Genomic DNA, 21,168 nt, shown 5'->3' on the forward strand with positions numbered 1-21,168 from the left:
CACTTGTTTTTGATACATGGGTGAATCAACCCATGACGGCTTTGTGGGCTGTTTGGAATTGGGACTGCTATGTTAAGCCCTTCATGATGTGGTGTGGTGACATGCTATTAAACTACGTCACTCACACACAATTACTGGCTGTGTCTCCTTACTTACCTGGAAATAGTTCTGTGTAATCTCAGCCCATCTTTGTCTCCCATCTGGTGCTGGTGCCGTTCCTGCTGCGCTGGGCTCTGGCTGTGGACAGTCATCGTCAAATCGACTGCTGTCCATTTCTTAGTTGCCAGGTTATGCAGCATAGCACATGTAGCAATGATCTTGCAGCAGATGATGGGTCAGTACTGACGGGCGCCTCCGCTTTTGTGGAGGCAGCGGAACCTGCTCTTCAACAGTCCAAATGTCCGCTCCACCACGTTGTATGTTGATTTGTGCGCAGCATTATATCGTCTCTCACTTGGGGTAGATGGGTTCAGGTGAGGGTGAGGATGAATGCCCGCACGGCATATGCGCTATCACCTAGGTGAGAAAGAAAGTGCCATTAATAACAAACACCAACAAATTCATCAGCAGTATACATCAGGGTGTGTCACAGTGATTTACCTAGCAGGTATCCTTCTCCAAATTCTCCCCCAGCCAGACGTGTGTATATCCCACTGTTGCGGAATATGTAGGAGTCATGGGTGCTCCCAGGAAATGTTGCCACGATGTCGGTGATGATGTTGGCCGCATCGCAGATGACCTGCACGTTGATGGAGTGGGTGGATTTTCTGTTATGGTAGATGTACTCATTGGCTGCAGGTGGGCAGATAGGTATGTGTGTTCCATCAATGCACCCTATAACATGTGGGAACTGTGCCTTTTGGTAGAAGTCTGTTTTTGTTTTCTGCAGTTCGGCCTGTGTGGTGGGGAAGCGTATGTAGTGATACATCCTTTGCATCATGGCATCCAGGAAATTGTTAAGGAACCGAGACAGGCAGCTCTGCGACACACCACCTGCCACAGCTATCACCCCCTGGTAACTTCCTGATGCTAATAGGTGGAGGCTACAGAGCACCTGGACATGTGATGGTATAGCGTGCGCCCTTGGTGTAGGATGCTCCAGGAGTGGGTGCAGGTCCCGTATCAGGTCCAGAATAGTTTGGGGGTGTAGCCTGTACCTTTCATGAATTTCTGCCTCAGTGTTGAAATAGAGTGATGCGCTGTCTGTATATGTGCTCCTCCCTTCTCCAGATCCTCATTCCTGCTGCCTGTAGTCGTAGCCGCCTTGCAATAACGTAGAGGGCCGCCATTGTGTTGAGACTGTTGCATTTTGGGGCTGTTTAAATGCTGTGCACGATTACCACCTGCTTTGAGTCAGTGGTATTTACCGACTCTTAAATACCGAATTTCATGAAATTCAGTATTACCGATTTTTGGTACATCTCTTATACCGATTCTTATTTACCGAATCGGTATTTGGGGGTTTCGATATCTCCGATTCGGTAATAAGGAATCGGTAACTGGTTTTCCTTATTACCGAATCCATTTGGTATTACGAAAATTGCAATTGGCTAAATACCGGTCGGTAACGGTGAAATTTACAGAATTTCACCGTTACCGACCGGTATTTAGCCACCTACATCGGGCCCCAAGTTGTTGTATATCTGAATCCTAGGTGGAATTATCTGAAATAAGAGAAAGATTAAATAATAGGACGGGGAAAAAAACTGTGCGTGATAAGCATGTTATAAACTTACCAGAAGTCAAAGAAACCGTTTTATTCCTTCTCTCCTCATATTTGGGTGAGGAGGGTGGGATAATGTTAGCCTCCGCATGTCTTTAATGAAATCAAGATTCTCTCTGCATAATAGGAGAATCGTCATTTCATTACAAGACCGGAGGCTACCATTATGCATGTTCAAAGCTGCTAAGAGCTATATTGCTAACATGCTCAATTGGTCTTTAGTAAAATTTGGCAAAGGTGTTTGCGTTAGACCAATCAGATGTTCTAAAAATCTCTGCAAGGGATCCACCTGACCAGAAAACCTTACTAGACATCTCCCCTCTAGAAGAGTGGGCCCCAAATGTAGATAGGTCTATACCAGCTTCACTCATTATGGTACAAATCCATCTAGCTAAAGTTGCCGAAGAGACCGGTTTATGGGGTATAAGATAAAAGCAGTTGATTAACTCCATTATCCCTAAATTGTGCAATTTTATCATCATAAACTTTCATGCATCTTACCACACACAATTTTTCACACTCGTTGAAAAAGGGGTAGAAAACAGACTCAGACATAGTCTTGCTTCTCTTCCAAATGTCAAAATGTACGCCCTCATTAGAATACAATCTGTTAGATAGCTCAAGAACCTTAATATCTGAAACTTGTTTGAAAGAAACTAGGCAAAGTAAAGTTGCCAATTTAAACGAAATCTGTTTAATAGATAAAAGAGTTATCTTGCCAAGAAACAAAGTTTGAAAATGAGATTAACATCCCACAAGGAATCATAACGTGCTTTAGAGGGTCGCCTGAGTCTAACCCCTTTCATAACTCGTTCAATAAGAGAATTACTACCTATTGATAAATTGTTCACTAAAGCATTCCCAGATGAAATAGCGAATCTGTAACAATTAATGGTCCTATAAGAGAGACCAGAGTTGAAAAGGGATGCTAAGTAGTTTTCTATCTGTTGAACAGGGACCTCCACAGGATCCAAACTCCTCTCCAAACATCAACTGCACCACTTTTTCCATACACCTCTATATCTTTTACTGGTGCCCAGGATTCATGCAATACGTTCTTAGCTTCTGATGAAAAGTCTGAATATCTATTATGTCCCCTGAAATCCTCCAGACAAGAAGGTTCACCTTCCCCTCTAAAACCAAAGGATGTTCTTCTCCCTCTGGGTCTTGAAGCAGGCCCAGAGATGCTGGAACTAGACGAGGGGTGTCTACAGCCAGTTCCATCACTCCGGGGAACCAAACTTGGGATTTCCAGAAGGGAGTCACTAGAATGCTCAACTCTACTCTCACCTTCCAGAGAACTCTCTGGATTAAGGAGAAAGGGGGAAAAGCATAGTCTATGTTCTTGCCCCAAGGTTGAAGAAAAACATCTATTGCTGTAGCCCGGGGGTCTGGCTTCCAGCTGAAATAGGTTGGAACCTGAAAGTTCAATCTGCTCGCAAAGAGATCTATCTGAAGTGGGTCCCATAGGTCCTGAATCGGAGCATAGACTTCTGGATGTAACTTCCAATCACTGTAATCCCTCAGAAATTTCGAGTTCCAGTCTGCTCTTACATTTTGAGTCCCTGGAATAAACTCCGCTCTTAGGATAATTTTGTGTTCTCAACAAAAATACCAAATTTGTTGTGCTAAGTTTGAGAGTGCCTTGGATCTTGCATCTCCTGGTCTGTTTATATATTATACTGCTGTGAAGTTGTCTAAGTGGATAATAGTGTTTGAGTTCTTTATGAGCTCCCTGAAGCTCATAAGGGAGTTTAGGGTCGCCATCATTTCTGAACAATTTATATGAAGAGACTGTTCCTCTAGAGACCATCTTAATCCTTGTCTCTAATTCTCCTACATGTGCTCCCCAGCCTGTGTTGCTTGCATCTGACTCTATTATAAAGGCTGGTACTTTCGCAAAAATGGCCCTGCTGTTCCATGCACCGAGTTTGTTTAGCCACCATGATAGATCCTCTCTTGCATCTGGAGAAAGGGGAATGCTGTGTCTTCGAACCATAGACCTTTCCTTAGATCTAAGGTCTTTATTCTCTGTAAACCTCTGTAGTGTAGGCGACAAGGAGATATGACCTGGATGGAGGATGAAAGGAGTCCCAAACCTTTGCAAGTTCTCTGATTAGTACCATGTTCTTTGATAGGACTGACTTCACGTCTTTCTTTATCTTTACCACTTTCTTGTGGAGTAAAATTAAGTGGGATAGGATCGAGTCTACTTGAAAACCTAAAAATTCTATCTTCTGAGTGGGAGTCAGAACTGACTTTTCTATGTTTAAAAGGAAACCCAGGCTTTCTAAGAGGCTTATAGTCATGAGTAAATGATTCTGTAACGCTAGCTTGTCTTGCGACATGATAAGAATGTCGTCTAGGTAAATAATCAACCTCACTCTCCTCTCTCTGAGATGAATAACTACTGGACGAAGTCCTTTCGTGAAACACCAAGGGGCCGAAGACAGCCCCAACCGGAGGCAGAGGAATTAGTAGAGTATGCCCCTCCATCTGAAACGGAGATATCTTTGGCTGTGCTTGTCCATACGAATCGTAAAGTAGGAATCTTTGAGGTCTAGTTTTACTAGCCAGTCTCCTGCTTGTAGGATGTCCCTCAACAGGTGAATACCTTCCATCTTGAAATGCCTGTAGGTTAAAAATCTGTTCAGGTATCTGAGATGCATGACTGGATGCCAACCCTTGTCTTTTTTCTTTACCAGAAATATTGTACTTGCAAAACCTTGTGAGGTGTCCTGTTTATCTATTATTACTAGAGCACCCTTGCTTAACATTTGGGTTACCTCTATGTCTATAGGAGACATCCTCTCTTTTTCTAAATGTAGTTCCATCGGTTCCCTGACTTGATGGGGTGTTTTCCAAAAGACTATTTTGAAACCTGTATCAGTTTCTAGGACCCAGGGGTTGTGAGTTATCAATTTCCAATTCTGGGTAAAGAGCTTTAGTCTGCCCCCCACTTTTACTGTTGGTTAAGAAGAAGAAGGAGAGGTGCTCACCTTGATAGGGTTGAATGGAGGCTCTTGCTCTTCCTCCACGGTTCCTAGGGGTCCTGCCCCTTTGAGGGTAGAAATTGGAATTTTGTCTGAAGCCTCTCCCATACGACTGGGGGTTTCTATATTCTTGCTGGTAGAATTGGGACCTGAAGGATCCATGACTGGCAGGTGGCCCCCTTCTGTCAGCCCTTTCAAAAAGTGGACGCGAGGCAAAGACTCTACGCATGTTATATTGTGCTTTGCTGAAGGTAGTAAAGGTTGAAACTTATCTGACCAAGGTTTAAATAAAGCTCTCACCAAAAAGGAGACCATTGGTATGATTGATGTCTTCCTTGGAAGCAATATCTGCCAACTTTGGATTCATTCTTATCAGGACGGCCTTGCATCTCTCCGTTATGAGCTTTGCATTGGCGTTGCCTAACATGTATAAGGCGCTTTGCGCTTAGTAAATCAGTGTTCACAGGGATATGTTTTACCCTCACATCTTCAGTCATGTCTAGGATGCATGTTAGGGGTCCTAATATATCTAGGAGCTTATCTTGAGTTTCAGGCACTTCTCTAAGCCTTTTCTCGGGTCTTTACCATATTTAAAAAGTAAACTTATAATCACCGGATCCAAATTAAGTGTAACACACACCTTGTCAACTATAGAGGGTCTAGGGCACTCACTCCTAAGGAGGTTACATATGTCCTTGTCAAGGTTTTTTTTGTTTTTAACCCATTGACTTAAAAAGTGGGAGACATCTTCTAGTGGCCACCAATCTGCACGACATGGGTGCTTAATTGTGGTGGGATTAAACATCTCTTCCCCAAAGGGGTCCTTAATTCCCTGGGAAGTACAGGGTTGCTCAATATCGTCATCCAGGTCATCTAGGAGATCGAATTTATGTTGTGGGTCAAAGATAAACTCATCTGCATCAATTTCAGCTGATGACTTAGTATTTTCAACATCTATTGTGCCATTAAGGCCCCTCATTCATATTGTGCCGCCATGGGCTACCATTCATTGTGCCCCGTTAAGGTGGCCAGTCTCTCTTGTGCTGCAGCAAGCACCTGAATCTATTGTAGTGCGAGGGCTACCAGTAATATAAGCTGGCTCAAGAGCTTTAGATAGGTGTTTGCTTTTATAAGCAAATTTTCCCCTTTTCTTAGGCAATGAGGTAGAGGGTAAATCCTCGTCAGATAGAGAAATATAATTATCCTCAGAGGGGGATCCTCTTTTCCTTTTGGACAAAGCGGCATCTATTGTCCCCCAAAATGCCAGATTCTCCCTGGTTTTGGGAGTTATTCATCTCCATCAGGCTAATGAATGCTTTAATAAAATTAAATAAGGCGTTAATGAGGTTGTTAATCCCTTAAAATATGCCTTTCAGGGAGTTCAAACCTTCAAGATCTATAACCATGGCTACGCAGCAGGAGAAGGACACGGCCAAAGAGAAAGGACTTCTTGGAATGAAGTCACAGTCAAGGGCTCTGTGTTTCCATGGCGTCGTCATGCCGATCACACAGTGAGTTATTTTAATTCAAAAGGAGAGCGAGGTGATGTGTTTAAATATTGCGTCTCTCCTCGGGGGCAATTAATAATTATTACTCATTGAATATGACCAGTAGGCTAGCCGGACATCATTAAATAACCTTGTGAAGGCAGTAAAACCTTCGTGTTAACTTTGCAATTATAAAAAGGAGGGTAAATAAGCCTACCATATATTGGAAGGCTGAGAAAAACATAAATAAGCAACAAACCTGCTAATCCAGGCGGTCAAGTTAAAACACCATCACATGTTAAGACAAGTCAATATTAAAACATCTTTAAAATGCAATTAACATGTAAATCAGTATTATAATCAGAAAGAAATACCGACACATATTACATAGTCATACTTAAGAGCTATATGTATTGTTAAATAATATAAATAGTCATTGTAATCAAAAACAGTATGAGGGTAACAGAATGGTATACTTATCTTGCTGTGAGCAGCTAACAAAAGAGGAAGACAGCCCTGTGCATTGGATAGTTGTACTTGTTCATGAACGTTCTACTCGTTTATGATGTATTAATGTTCTTTAAAGGGCTGCATGTTTAGGCAGCAAATAAAAGTATATGCATAATCGTAGCTTTCGGTCTTGTAATGAAATTTGTGTCCCCTATTGTGATTTACGGGCACTAAAACACATCCTGGTGAGAATTCTCAATGCGGTGGTTGCAACCATTTGCATTTAGAAAGCTGCTGCTTGAGTAGAAAATCTACTCGAGCGACAGAAAGAAACAGCACCCTCTGGAGCGCCGCGTAGTGCCATTTGCACTGGTTTTAAAGTGCAGACAGGCTAAAAATCAGTGTGGATCAGTGCAACATGCTGAATTATGCCCGCTCGTGGAACTCTGTGGAATCTCGCAGAGTTTTTATGTAACTCTGGGAATTCCTTGGAGTGAAACTCTGTGAGTTTCGCCCACCTCTAGTATCGACTGTACGACTGCACTTCGGCACTCTTTCTTCTGAATTTTCTACAGTGACTCTGAATGATATTTTATATATATATATATATATACATATGTAGGATTTCCTGTTAAGAAGAGGCACAATGCAAGGGATATTTCTTTTCTATTATGTTTGTATTGGCACTATATGGAATTACAATATCGTTTTTTCTCTTCTTTTCCCGTTTCCTCTTTCTGCAGGGTCTTCTACTTCAGTCCCTTTGTGGGTCTCTTTTACCATCCCCGTTCCCCTCACGTCCCTCTCTTAATCTCCCCCTTCCAGAATCCCCGTAGATGCCCATGCACATGGAAAATTCACGTCCCTCCGGGGCCGTAGCGAGGTGAATCCGCGTTCTTCTGCGGCGCCTGGTCTCTTGCTATTTCGGCTTTTTCTCCTCTGCCAGGTTCAGGTGTTCCACTCGCCTGGAAGCTGCAGTCTTCTCTGGGATCCGGTTTCTTCTCCGACACCGATGTTGTCTCCCGTTCGGTTCTCCGGTCTTCCAAGCGATTACTCCCACTTCTCGCTTCCCCTCTTTACGTATCAGGAAGTCCCCCTGACGTGCTCTCTGGACCGCCCTCATGAGGCGTGTAACGTGTGACGTCAGTCCTCTGGCCTTCGCTCAGTCCTCGCTTAAAGGGGCAGCTTGTCAGTACCTCTTCCTCGACTCCTTGCGGCTAGCTACAAGACCAGTTGGCGAAGGGGGACTGTAAATATAGGAGGTGAGAGATATATGAAGAGATGGAATCATACTCCTTCTCTTCTAACCTTTCATCTGTGACAAGGGCTTTCTGACACACCCCACCCCCAGACTTTTCCTGTTCGGGGAGATGAGGAATGCGTGAAAGAAAATCTGCATTTTTTTTCTCAGACCCTTTTCAATGACGGACCTCAAATGAGTAGTGTTGTAATGACAAGAACCACCTGAGGACACGAGGTTTATTACCTTTGTTGCGACTCATCCTCAATAGAGGAGCGTGATCTGTATACAGGATAAAAGGGGATCCCTCAGGATAATAATGTAATTTGTCTACTGCCCATTTTATGGCGAAACATTATTTTTCTACCGTAGAATATTTATTTTCTCTTGGAAATAGCTTACGGCTGATAAAGAGTACAGGGCGCTCAATGCTGTCTTTTGTTTGTTGGGCCCCCAGACCTGTTTCTGTTTGTAGTATAAAGGGTTCTTTGAAGTTAGGTGAAATAAGGACAGGACTGGTGGTTAAGGCTCGCTTGAGATCGTGGAATGCCTTTCTGGCGCTTTGGGGGGGTTTACCAGATCTCTGTTCTTTTTCTCTTTTGTCAGTAGATTGGTTAATGGTGATGCTATTTCAGAGTAATTGGGTATAAATCGGCGGTAGTAGCCTAGCAAGCCTAAAAAGGATCGAATACCCTTTTTGGTAGTGGGGAAGGGGGTGTCTAAAACTGCTTTCACCTTCTCTTGTTGAGGCGCAATAGCCTCATCCCCCCCAAAAGGTAGCCCAAATATTTGACGTTGGTAAAGCCTATCTTGGACTTTTTGGAGTTTACATGGAGCCCTGTGGTTTTAAGTGCTTGAAATATCTTCCTGCAATGGACTAGATGTTGTTCCCAGGTAGGGCTGAATATAATGATATTGTCTATGTAGGCTGAGGAGTATTCTTGGTGTTGAAAGAGAACTTTGTTCATAAGTCTTTGAAAAGTTGCTGGGGCTCCGTGTAACCCAAAAGGCAGTACAGTGAATTCGTATAAACCAGCAGGGATGCTAAAGGTGTTTTTTTCTTGGTCTTCTTGTTTAAGCGGTACCTGCCAGTAGCCTTTCATAAGATCGAGTGTGGTTATATAGTGGACTTCGCCTAACTTTTCAATTAGCTCGTCGACTCTCGGCAATGGGTATGAGTCAAATTTTGAGATGGCATTGACTGCTCTAAAATCTATACAAACACGGATGGAACCATCCGGTTTGGGAACTATGACAATGGGGGAAGACCAGTTACTGCAGGATGGTTTTATGACTCCTAATTTTACCATATTCTCTATTTCTGCGGCAACAGCATCTTGTCTAGCTGCTGGAAACCTATAGGGACGTTGTTTTATTACTTTTTCTGGTGGGGTAACAATGGAATGCTCGATCAATGTTGTTTTACCAGGGAGATCGGAAAAGATGGAGGAGAAAGAATCTAGGAGTTCTTGAAGAGACACTTTTTGTTCATGTGTTAGATTCTCGTTTATGGGCAATTGAGTCACCGAAGAAGGGACGGCTACCGACTCTGATAGAACATAATGGCTGGCTTTAGGGAGGGGCCACAGCCATTTTTTAAGAAGGTTTATATGATATATTTGGGTTTTATTCGAGGAAATACGTAATTGATAAGTAGTAAGGCCTATCTTTTCAATGATTTCATAAGGTCCCTTCCATTCTGCTCGTTTGAATGCCCAATCATGGACCTGTAAGTGCCGCCACTTCTTCCCTTTATTGTAATACGTCTGTTGTTTTCTTTGAGCTTTTCCAGATTATCGTGGGCGAAGTCTCGCAATTTTTGTATGCGAGTTCTAAGACCCCGAGTGTATTCTAGAAGATTTTGGGTATCCTCTTGTTTCTCTTGCTCCCACGCTTCTTTCATCATTTCTAGCAAGGTTTGTGGCTGTCTCCTGTAAAGGAGTTCAAAGGGAGAACAGCCTAGACTACTCTGAACCTGGCTCCTAATGACAAAGAGGGCGAAGGGTAGCAACATGTCCCATTCCTTCCCTTCTGTGGTTAGCATTTTCTTAAAGGTTAGCTTTAGAGTGGCGTTATACCGCTTACACAGACCATCCATTTGGGGGTTATACGCAGATGTTCTTATTTGGGAGATATTCAGGGTTTTGCACACTTGCTTCATCAGATGAGAGACAAAGGGAGTTCCCTGGTCTGTTAATATCTCTCGGGAGAATCCTACCCTTGAAAACAATTCAAGTAACTTTTCACTATTATTCTTAGTGTTTGGTGTTCGTAAGGGAAACGCTTTGAGTATCTAGATTCATAGTCGACAATGACTAATATATATATATATAGATATCCCTTTTTTGACTTTGGGAGAGGTCCCACCAAAATCCATGCTTATTCTCTCGAACGGTTTATCAATAATCGTCAGAGGCTGTAATGGAACGTGAGGGGGTTTGTAGGGATTCTTCTTCTGACAGATCTCACACTCCGTGCAGTATTTATCTATATTGGTGAATATCCCTGGCCAATAAAAATATCTCAACACAGTCGGGGTTGTCTTTGCAGGTCCACTATGACCTGCCAGGAGTGTGAATGTGCAAAGAAGAATATTTGTTCTCGGAATTTCTGGGGGACCACTAACTGCCGGAGATCATCTTGTTTTCCCATTCGATATAATAGATTGTTTTTGATCAGGAAGGAGGGGTATGAGAGCGAGGGCACGGGATTCTTTGCTTGTTGCCAGGCATTCTGGAGGGTGGGATCTTGGATTTGAGTGTATCGAAATGATCTGTCAGAAAGCCAGGGAGCTTGAGTGAGCAGAGTACAAGGAGGCACAGGAGTCTCCATCAGTGTTTTTCTGAGCAATGTGATAATCTCAGGATTGTCCGTGCCCAGAATGAGCTGTTCTGGCAGGTTGTCAAGTACACCCACCCTAACTGCCATTGGGTAGAGTGATAGGGATTTTGGCTATTGGATATGTTCTGACATCTCTATGTACACAGCGGATAGGTGTTTTTTCCTCCGGACAAATTTGAAAATCCTCTATCAGTGTGCTTTGTACAACAGATTGTCTACAACCAGAGTCTAATAAGGCTGTAATTTTTTTTTTCATTGAGCATAAGACTTACATAGAAGCCAGCACCCAGTTCCTCTGTATACAGGATAGTTCTGGGCACACAGCTAATATCCATCAGTTCTTCGGTCGATTTCTTTTGGGGCAGGACCTAGCTATATGGCCCCATTCCCCGCACTCGTAGCATTGAGGTCCTCTGAATGGAGCAGTATCAACTCTAGAGGATCTGTCTTTTAGAGACTCCTGAGGGGACTTGGTGTTTTTCTTTTCATTCCGCATATGTCCCGTAACATACCGTGAGGACCTATCAGGTTCGTATGCTAGAGATTTTGGTTGAGCCCGAGCAAAGGACGCTGCCATTTCCACAGCCTGCTCTATTGAGAGATGTGTTTGTTGTCGGAGCCATCTCTGTGTGGGTGTCGGTAAGGCCTCAAGAAACTGCTCCAAAAAATTGAGAGCCATTATTTGTTCCTTGCTGTTCTCTTGCGGTCTTATACATTTATCTGCAGCCTCCTTAAGTTTGGAAAATAATGTCTAAGGAGGGCTACCTCATTCCTTCCTGAACCTTGCCCGGTATGCTTTAGGATCCATTCCCAGGTGATCTAATATGACGTTTTTAATGTACTTGTAAGGGGTGTTTCCTGAAGGGTTTGCCACTTGGTACGTGCCCTGAACCTCCCCCGTCAATAGTGGTGCTAGAAAAAAGGGCTATTTCGCCTCAGGCCACTCACAGACTTGGGCAGTCCTTTCAAAATGTGTAAGGAAGACATCTGGGTCATCACCAGGTTGGTATTTCTGTAGGGATATTTTGGGGTACCCTGCGTGTACCCCTTGGTGACTCTGTTGGCTTGTGACCGATTGTGCTTGGCCTTCAGCAACCTTTTGTATGCATTCGACCTGCTGCATGAGCATGGCCTTAAACATATCCCTGTCAGCTTGGGCCGTCGTCATTTGTCTCTCTAAGGCCCATTCTAATTTTTCTTGGCCACGAATCAACTGTTGTGTTAGGTTTTCCATTATCTCAGACTAATGGACAGTTGCCCGCATTCTCCACCAAGTGTAGGATTTCCTGTTAAGAAGGGGCACAATGCAAGGGATATTTCTTTTTCTTTTCTGTTATGTTTTTATTGGCACTATATGGAATTACAATATACTTTTTTCTCGTCTTTTCCTGATTCCTCTTTCTGCAGGGTCTTCTACTTCAGTCCCTTTGAGGTGAAGTCATGGCCGCCGTTGTCCCTCGGACAGAAGAAAGGCTCAGGTAAGTGAAATAAAATTATACAGGGGAGGGTGTGGGGGATAAAAGAACAGTTGTATGTATAACGTGAAGGGAGTAGGGGAATGGAGCAACCAAACAAAAGAAAATATCCGATAGCGGTAAATTCTTGAGCTTTTTCTGGCTCTTCCTGTCTTTTCCCTTTTAATTTTTTAGATATTTTCCTTATTTTGGGTCTCTTTTACCATCCCTGTTCCCCTCACGTCCCTCTCTTAAAATCGCCCTTCCAGTATTCCCGTAGACGCCCACGCACCTGGGAAAGCCACGTCCCTCCAGGGCCGTGCGAGGTGAATACGTGTTCTTCTGTGGCATCTGGTCTCTTGCTGTTTCGTCTTTCTCTCCTCCGCCGGGATCGGGTGTTCCACTCGCCTGGAAGCTGCAGTCTTCTCTGGGATCCAGTTTCTTCTCCGACACCAATGTTGTCTCTCGTCGATTCTCCGGTCTTCCAAGCGATTACTCCCTAGTCTCGCTTCCCCTCTCGACGTATCAGGAAGTCCCCCTGACGCGCTCTCTGGACCGCCCTCATGAGGCGTGCAACGTGTGACGTCAGTCCTCTGGCCTTCGCTCGGTCCTCTCTTAAAGGGGCCGCTTGTCAGTACCTCTTCCTCGACTCCTTGCGGATAGCTTTCAGGCCAGTTGGTGAAGGGGGGACTGTAAATATAGGAGGGGAGAGATATATGAAGGGATGGAATCATACCCCTTCTCTTCTATCCTTTCTTCTGTGACAGGGGCTTCCTGACAATATATATATAGAGACAGGAGGTAATCAACTACTACTCTCTTTTTTATTTTAAGTAAATCTGACAAATCTGACAATTTCATTTAAATTATATTATAAGCCGCAAGAACTAAAAATCCCTTACTACCCCTATAACTTAATCACATCTGAACCCTAAATACCCCTATACACTACTCACCCCTGAACCCCAAAAACATTATTGAACCTTACACAAACCCCTTACACCTATACACTACCCACCCCTGAACCTCAAAACACCCTTACTACCCATATACCCTACCAACATAAAAAAATCCTTACAACCCCTAAAGTGTCATAAGGTGTGTGTGTGAATCTGTGTGTAAGTATATACACACACACATATATATATATATACACACACACATATTCACTGAAAAAACCATAGGTTTCATACACGTTATAGTTAGGAATTAGCATTTAAAAAACCTTGCAAATTCACTTAAAAAACCATAGGTTTCACACATGTTATAGTTAGGTGGATATTTCACTCGTAAAAAAACCAATGAAATTCCCCCGTTATAGTTAGTTCAGATAACTATAACTCGCGTGCCCGCAATGCACTGCTGATGACGTCACATATTACATCACTCATGACATGGTCAGTGACATCACTCATGACATCACTGATGACATCATCCTTGTGATAGAGTGGCGGTCGCGCGATTTTGACACAACTTCAACTCAGATTACTGAACGGAATTACACCAAATTCTGCAGATAGGTAGATCTTGGTCTAGAAAGAGACATTTTTGCAATTTGGTGTAAATCTGTTCAGTAGTTTAGGAGTTATTAAGAAAGAAATGTATAGATATCTAGTGATGCAGATCTATCCACGGGGGATCCACGGATCTGGGGGAACAGCAAAGCCTTGATTGGGTGGACGTAACCTGACAGGAAATTTCCAGCCACCATTTTGTTTGTCACTTGGGAGGGAAAAATAAAGGGTAAAACCACACAAGGTGTCAGGACACAGGTATCCTGACCCCATGGGACACAGGGAGGTGTCCCTGTGGGACCCCTCGTGTGCAAGAAATTGACCATAAATGTTTTGGGGGCCGACGGAAGTATCCGCAAACCCACCATATTGGTCAGCGTGACCCCCCACCCCGTGTAAGGCAGATGCGAAGCACAGTATAAAAATAAAATACACTCACTTACATAGGCAGTGCGGTGCTTAGATTTGGGTGCATGTGGGGAGGTTGGCCACAGACTCCCACTGCAAATGGCCAAAGTTCTATTAACATTCGGTAATGATATATTACTTTACATTAACGAAACCATAGAAATTCACTGAAATAAACAAAGATTACAGCGATGTTATAGTTAGGTTCACGTTTTACCCACACAAAACCCCAGAAATTCATCAGTTACAGTTATACTTATACTTATCTGAAGAAACTAGAACTCGTGAAGTAAGTAACTTTGGGCCACAGAGGCCTAGGGGTCAGGCTCTTTCTAACCTGTCCCCTTTTCTTTTTGTAAATTTTTTGTGGGACTCTGTTCAACAGAGTTCCAAGATGGCTGGCAACACTTCATGGTTGAAGCATTGGCAGTCAATCGAATTTCATTAAGGGCTCAGCAGGCTGTTGGGCTCCCGGATATCTATATTTTTCAACCTTAAATATCTCTGAAACTAGTGACAACATATCACAAAAAGCACGCTTTCTGGACCAACAGGTAGCTTTCTGTCAAATTTGGTGCAATTCCGTTCAGCAATTCGGGCTGTAGTCGTGTACAAATAAATGAAAATTCCCCATAGATATAACATGGGGAAAACGCGTTTTGGGACCCCTGTTTGTTTTCGGCCCCTGATTGACAGATCACCCTGAGACTTTTAACACCGCAGCTGAACCACAAAGGGGAAGTTCTCTGAATTTTTTTTGAAATTATCAAGTGGGCCAAAGTTATCGGCAAACCAAAAAACGCTTTTCCTATGGAAACTTTGGTCCTAACTATACAGACCGCCAGTAGCTAATGTGTGTGTGTGTATCTATATATGGTCGCCAGTAGGTATAGTTAGGACCTATTTTTCATAGGAAATCCGCAACATTCTATTTGAAATAACGTTGGCGCCGATTGACGAATCTTCGCGAAATTTTCCAAACTTTTGGTCACGGTGATTCATCAAGCGGGGGCCGAGAAAAAAGGGGGGGTCCCAAAACACGTTTTCCCCATGCATTTTCCATAGGACCTTTAGCTGCAGCCCGAACTGCTGAACGGAATTACACCAAATTTGGCAAAGAGGTAGTCCTCAGTTCAGACTCGTGCCTTTTGCTTAAATTGTATAAATCCGTTCAGTAGTTCCTGAGAAAATTAGAGTTAAAAGTACATATATATCTATGGCCTCAGAGGATCCGCGCACCCTATGCGCACCCAGCGCGCACCCTGCCGTGCACGAGCTGTATTCTAATTGGCTGTCAACACTCCAGATCAGGAAGTGTTGGCAGCCATCTTGTGCCTTGGTAGAACCGAGGCACAAGAAACCTGAAAAACAAACATGAAAAACGCAAAAAGGGGGCAGGGTAGAAACACTCTGACCCTCTAGGCCTGCTCAGGGCCAAAAAAAGATTTTTTTTTTTTTTTGAATCTGCGAGATTCGCGCACCCAGCGCGAAATTCGGCCGAAAAAAAAATAAAATCAGCGCGGGCTCCCGCGCTGAATATGCTAATTTGCCCCCGGGGGGGCCAAATCCCAGGGGCATAATAACCAGGGGCATAATAAAAAAAAGTGTGGGGGGTTCCCAATCCCCCTCACACTGCCCCGGGGGGACCGCCACCCCCCGGGGCAACTTGTAAATGTGGGAGGCTCCCCTCCTGGAGCCTTGTATAGGCCCTGGGGACCGCCACCCCCCAGGGCCGGCTCCTACAATGTCCCGGGGTGCCCACCCCCGGGACACTGCTGTTTGCAATGGCAGGGCAGGAGCCTCGTGGCTCCCACCCTGCCATTGCAAACTGCTTTGCTTCATTGAAGCGAGAGCAGGGAAACCTGCTCTCACTTCAATGAAGCAAAGCTGATTGCTTTTCCACATGGGGAGTAGCATGTTAGCTGCTCCCCATGTGGAAAAGCAATGCTGGCTCCCGCAGGACGCGGAGAGCCGGCTGGGACCGTGGGGGGATTGGGGACCCCCTCACGGCCCCCCAACGAGAGGCCAGGCCCCGGGGGATGGGGTCCCTAGGGCCATAAGTGGCCTGGGTGGGGGGCCACGCAGACCCCCTCCATAAAAATATCCACTAATTGAAAAAAAAAAAGCCCCCCTCCACCATTAAAAAAAAAAAATGGCAGGCCCCGGGTGATGGGGTCCCCGGGGCCTTAAAGTGGCCAGAGGAGGGGGGCTACGCAGACCCCCTCCATAAAAATATCCACTAATTGAAAAAAAAAAAGGCCGTGCCCCGGGGGATGGGGTACTCGGGGCAAATTATGGCCTCGGGAGGGGGGCAACGCGGCCCCCGTCCCGATTTAAAAAAACAAACAAAACAAAAGAAGGGGGGGGCTACACAGCCCCCCTACTGAAACAAAACAAAAAAAAAAGACGGGATCGGGCCGGAGGCGCGTTTGCAGAGGTGGAACTAATTCCCCTTGAATACTGGGGGTCCCTGGGGGCTTACTGGAGGTACCTGGTGCCCTAGTTGGCCGCCAGGGGACCTCAGGATTCAAGGGGACTTAATCCCCCAACTTAAAACGCGCCACGGGGTGCGTTTGCACAGTGGTGAAGGTAGGGGGCGGGGCCTGAGGTGATACTGTGCAAACACGCCCTGTGGTGCGTTTTAAGTTGGGGAATTCATTCCTCTTCAATCCAGAGGTCCCCTAGGGGCCAACTAGCCCACCAGGTACCTCCAGTAAGCACCACGGAGCTGTGTTGCAGAGTGTTGTAAAAAGGGGCGTGGCCTCTGAACACCTCTCTGCAACGCAGCTCCCTGGAGCATATTGGAGGTACCTGGTGGGCTAGTTGGCCTCCAGGGTACCTCAGGATTCAAGGGGACTTAATCCCCCAACTTAAAACACGCCACGGGGCGCGTTTGCACAGTGGTGAAGGTAGGGGGCGGGACCTGAGGTGATATGTGTGCAAACACGCCCTGTGGCGCGTTTTAAGTTGGGGAATTCATTCCTCTTCAATCCAGAGGTCCCCTAGGGGCCAACTAGCCCACCAAGTACCTCCAGTAAGCGCCACGGAGCTACGTTGCAGAGTGTTGTATAAAGGGGCCTGGCCTCTGAACACCTCTCTGCAACGCAGCTCCCTGACGCATACTGGAGGTACCCGGTGGGCTAGTTGGCCCCCAGGGGACCGGAGGATTGAAGAGGAATTAATTCCCCAACTTAAAATGCGCCACAGGGCGTGTTTGCACACGTAACCTCAGGCCCCGCCCCCTTCCTTCACTATTGTTCAAGTATTCCTCTAAAATCAGCCGAACTACGAATTCCGATTTACTCACCTGTTATCAGGAGAGAACCCAGTGCTGCATCCTTTAGACCAGCACTGACCCTGAAAAGTAATTCTAAGCGTACTTACCAGTAACTTGTATTTCCTTCCATAGGAATCCATTGTGTGGTTTTCACCAGAAAAGATTGTAAGTGTCCATTTTTGAAACGTACAAATATTCGTCTAAAATTTCTAAGGTTTTTTAAATGCTAATTCCTAACTATATCAGGCCTGAAACCTATGGTTTTTTCAGTGAATTTATATATAAACACACATATATATATATTCCAAATGAACAGTGCCCGAAGGTTGAAGAGCCACACACGTTGTAAATTTTCACCTTTTTATTTGGAGACAGCAGCACATTCAGAAAAGCCTTCCCAGTGCGTATTACTTGCCAAACGCGTTTCGGGGTTGAAGTCCCTTGTTCACTGGCTCGGGAAACAGCTGCACATAGTTACATCGCACTCGCGATTTTCATACTCTTGTCCCGCCCCACTGGGCGTGTACCAACATGGCATCATGGTCCTTGTAGTCAGGTAAGTTATCTTATCACAGTGGATGCTGCTGACCATTCCCTTTATTCAATTTAAATATTTCTCAATCGCCGATCACAGCTAGACTGAGCTGCTGCTCACTTATGTCTTCCAAACACGGTACAAAGTTCCTTTTGCGCTCTGTGTTCACCAGCGCAGAATCTGCATCATATGCAGAGGGGCGTCTTCTCGGCCAGGGCAGGCCGATACATATTCCAAATGAACAGTGCCCGAAGGGAATGGTCAGCAGCATCCACTGTGATAAGATAACTTACCTGACTACAAGGACCATGATGCCATGTTGGTACACGCCCAGTGGGGCGGGACAAGAGTATGAAAATCGCGAGTGCGATGTAACTATGTGCAGCTGTTTCCCGAGCCAGTGAACAAGGGACTTCAACCCCGAAACGCGTTTGGCAAGTAATACGCACTGGGAAGGCTTTTCTGAATGTGCTGCTGTCTCCAAATAAAAAGGTGAAAATTTACAACGTGTGTGGCTCTTCCACCTTCGGGCACTGTTCATTTGGAATATGTATCGGCCTGCCCTGGCCGAGAAGACGCCCCTCTGCATACGATGCAGATCCTGCGCTGGTGAACACAGAGCGCATAAGGAACTTTGTACCGTGTTTGGAAGACATAAGTGAGCAGCAGCTCAGTCTAGCTGTGATCGGCGATTGAGAAATATTTAAATTGAATAAAGGGAATGGTCAGCAGCATCCACTGTGATAAGATAACTTACCTGACTACAAGGACCATGATGCCATGTTGGTACACGCCCAGTGGGGCGGGACAAGAGTATGAAAAACGCGAGTGCGATCTAACTATGTGCAGCTGTTTCCCGAGCCAGTGAACAAGGGACTTCAACCCCGAAACGCGTTTGGCAAGTAATACGCACTGGGAAGGCTTTTCTGAATGTGCTGCTGTCTCCAAATAAAAAGGTGAAAATTTACAACGTGTGTGGCTCTTCAACCTTCGGGCACTGTTCATTTGGAATATATATATATATATATATATATATATATATATATATATATATATATATATTTTTTTTTACTTGCAATCTATTCTGGTATTGCATAGCAATGCTTGGGACGTGCACTCGTCTGTCAAACCCAGCACATTTCAGCGTAGACCACACCTGTTGACCCATGAACAAGGCGTGTTCTACGATGAAACGTGTTGTTTTTTTCCGGTTATGTGGATTACAAATATGATTAAGCAACACCATATGGATTAATGAGCTTTCTTGGTTGGCTTTGACAGACGACTGCGCGTCCCGAGCTTTGCTGGGCGATATCAGAAGAGATTGCAATTTTACAGGGCTCCTCTACCCCAGCGCGCACTGGTGCCGATTTTGGGTGCCAGCTACAGGAGGATTTGCGTAGCTCATATATATATTTACACAGAAAAAGATAAGGGTTAAAGATGTTATCGTTAGGTGAATATTTCAGGCCAACGTAACATTTTAAACAAAAAAAACATTGAAATTGACCAGTTAAAATGATCTCTTGTATTTATAACTTATGCCCTAAGGTAACAATAACTCACGCTCCCACCATGCACACTCTTGTCATCAAAGATGTCATTTCAGATGTTGCAGTTACGTTATCAATGATGTCATAGAACATATCATGAGTGATGTAATATGGGAAGTAATTTGCAGTGAATGGAAAGGACATGAGTAAGAGTTACTAGATATAACTATAAGTGGTGAATGTCAGTATTTTTTTATTTTAAAACGTTATGTTGGCACTGAAATGTTCACCTAACTGTATGGTCACTTTAACCTTTGGTTTTTTCACTCAATTTCTAGACTTTTTTTTTTTTTAACTGTAAAGGAGTATTTTATTACCATACTTAAAGCCAACCAACCACTGCGCATGGCTGTGCATGGCCTGGCCTGCAACAAACCCCCTACAGGCAGCCAACCCCACTGCCCACTACTGGCGAAGAGAGTTGCATGGTCCCCCTCCCCAAGCCACTATTGACCCTGGGGGCTTTTGTTTTTAAAAAGGGGAGGGCAGTCTAGTGGCCCCAGGGACCCCAACCCCTGGGGCTAAAAACTATATTTTTGTGGGAGGGAAGGCATGTGGTTTCCCTCCCCGAGCCCAAATGGGCCACAGGGACCCCATCCCCGGTGCCATACTTTAATTAAAGGGTAGGGGGTGTGTGGTCCCCCTCTGCGAGCCTGAAGAGGCTCTGAAGACCCCATCTCCTGGGGCCAAATACATTAATAATGGGGGCATGAAGCCCCCCCTCCCTCAGCCCAAATGGGCCTTGGGAACCCCATTCCCTGGAGCCATATTTTAATTAAAGAGGGGGTGGGTGCGCTGCCCCTCCAATCCCAAATAGGCCACAAGGATCCCTTCCCACAGTGCCAAACATAATGCTGGGGGGAGACCAAGGGCCCTGCAGCCCCAGCTGGCTTCCACAATGGAGCTGACATTGCTCCTGCCTGGTGGGAGCAGCTCCTTCTGCTTGCTCTAGACGGGCGGGAGCAATCACAGTTGCGTGTCCCTGCTCTCAAGAGTTCAGCCAGGGAAACAGAAGTGTGGTCCCACCCGGCAGTAGCATTTACGAAGCTCCAGCTGGGTGGGAGCACATTTCATTCACTGCCTGTGGTCCTATAAAACCACTGTGTTGCAGGTGTAGGCTCCCTGGGACACAGTTAAAGAGCCAGCCCCAGGAGATGAGGTGCCCAGGCCTTGTAAGGCTTGGGGAGAGTAGCCATGCGCCCCCTCCCCTCTACTTATTGTTTGTCCCATTTGGACTTAGAGAGGAGGGTTGTGAGTCCCCATCCATAAAAAGAAAGTATTTGGCTCTGAGGAATGAGGTCTCCGGGGGTGCTACAGGCTTGGGAAGGAAGGCTGCGTCCAGCTCCCCTAAAAAGAAAGTGTTTGGCCCCAGAGAATAGGACACCTGGGACCCAAATCGGATCGGAGAGGTGAGCCCCACTCACTCCCCGTCCACCCCAAATATTGAAAAAAATGGCGGAGTGACATTTTATAATTTTTTTCCTGTTGTCCAGCGGTAGTCTTACTGGATCACAGCAAAAATGCTGAATTTGTTTTCTATTTTGGACCCATGTGGAGAATCTTTTCGGAACGTGCCTAAGTTATTAGCAAAACAAACAAGCATTGGCAAAGCCAATAGGTTTCGCCTTGCGTCATAGCGTTTTTTATTTACTTTTGGCCATGTTCCTCAGAAGCTCAACTGCTGTGCAACATG

At 45.1% G+C, this 21,168-nt stretch overlaps 1 long non-coding RNA gene across 2 annotated transcripts in view; it reads left to right on the forward strand.

Moving 5' to 3' along the window:
* Positions 1-21,168, forward strand: part of LOC146796352 (uncharacterized) — a 103,783-nt gene that overhangs the window by 30,090 nt on the left and 52,525 nt on the right. Inside the window, exons 3-4 of one of the 2 annotated variants that reach the window (XR_014969613.1) lie at positions 6,093-6,227; positions 12,142-12,212. This is a non-coding gene — a long non-coding RNA (uncharacterized LOC146796352). The remainder of the gene's footprint in view (positions 1-6,092; positions 6,228-12,141; positions 12,213-21,168) is intronic. The other variant, XR_014969614.1, reaches the window with a different exon arrangement.

Source organism: Triturus cristatus, chromosome 10, assembly GCF_964204655.1.
Source record: "Triturus cristatus chromosome 10, aTriCri1.1, whole genome shotgun sequence".
NCBI classification, from domain to species: Eukaryota; Metazoa; Chordata; class Amphibia; order Caudata; family Salamandridae; genus Triturus; species Triturus cristatus.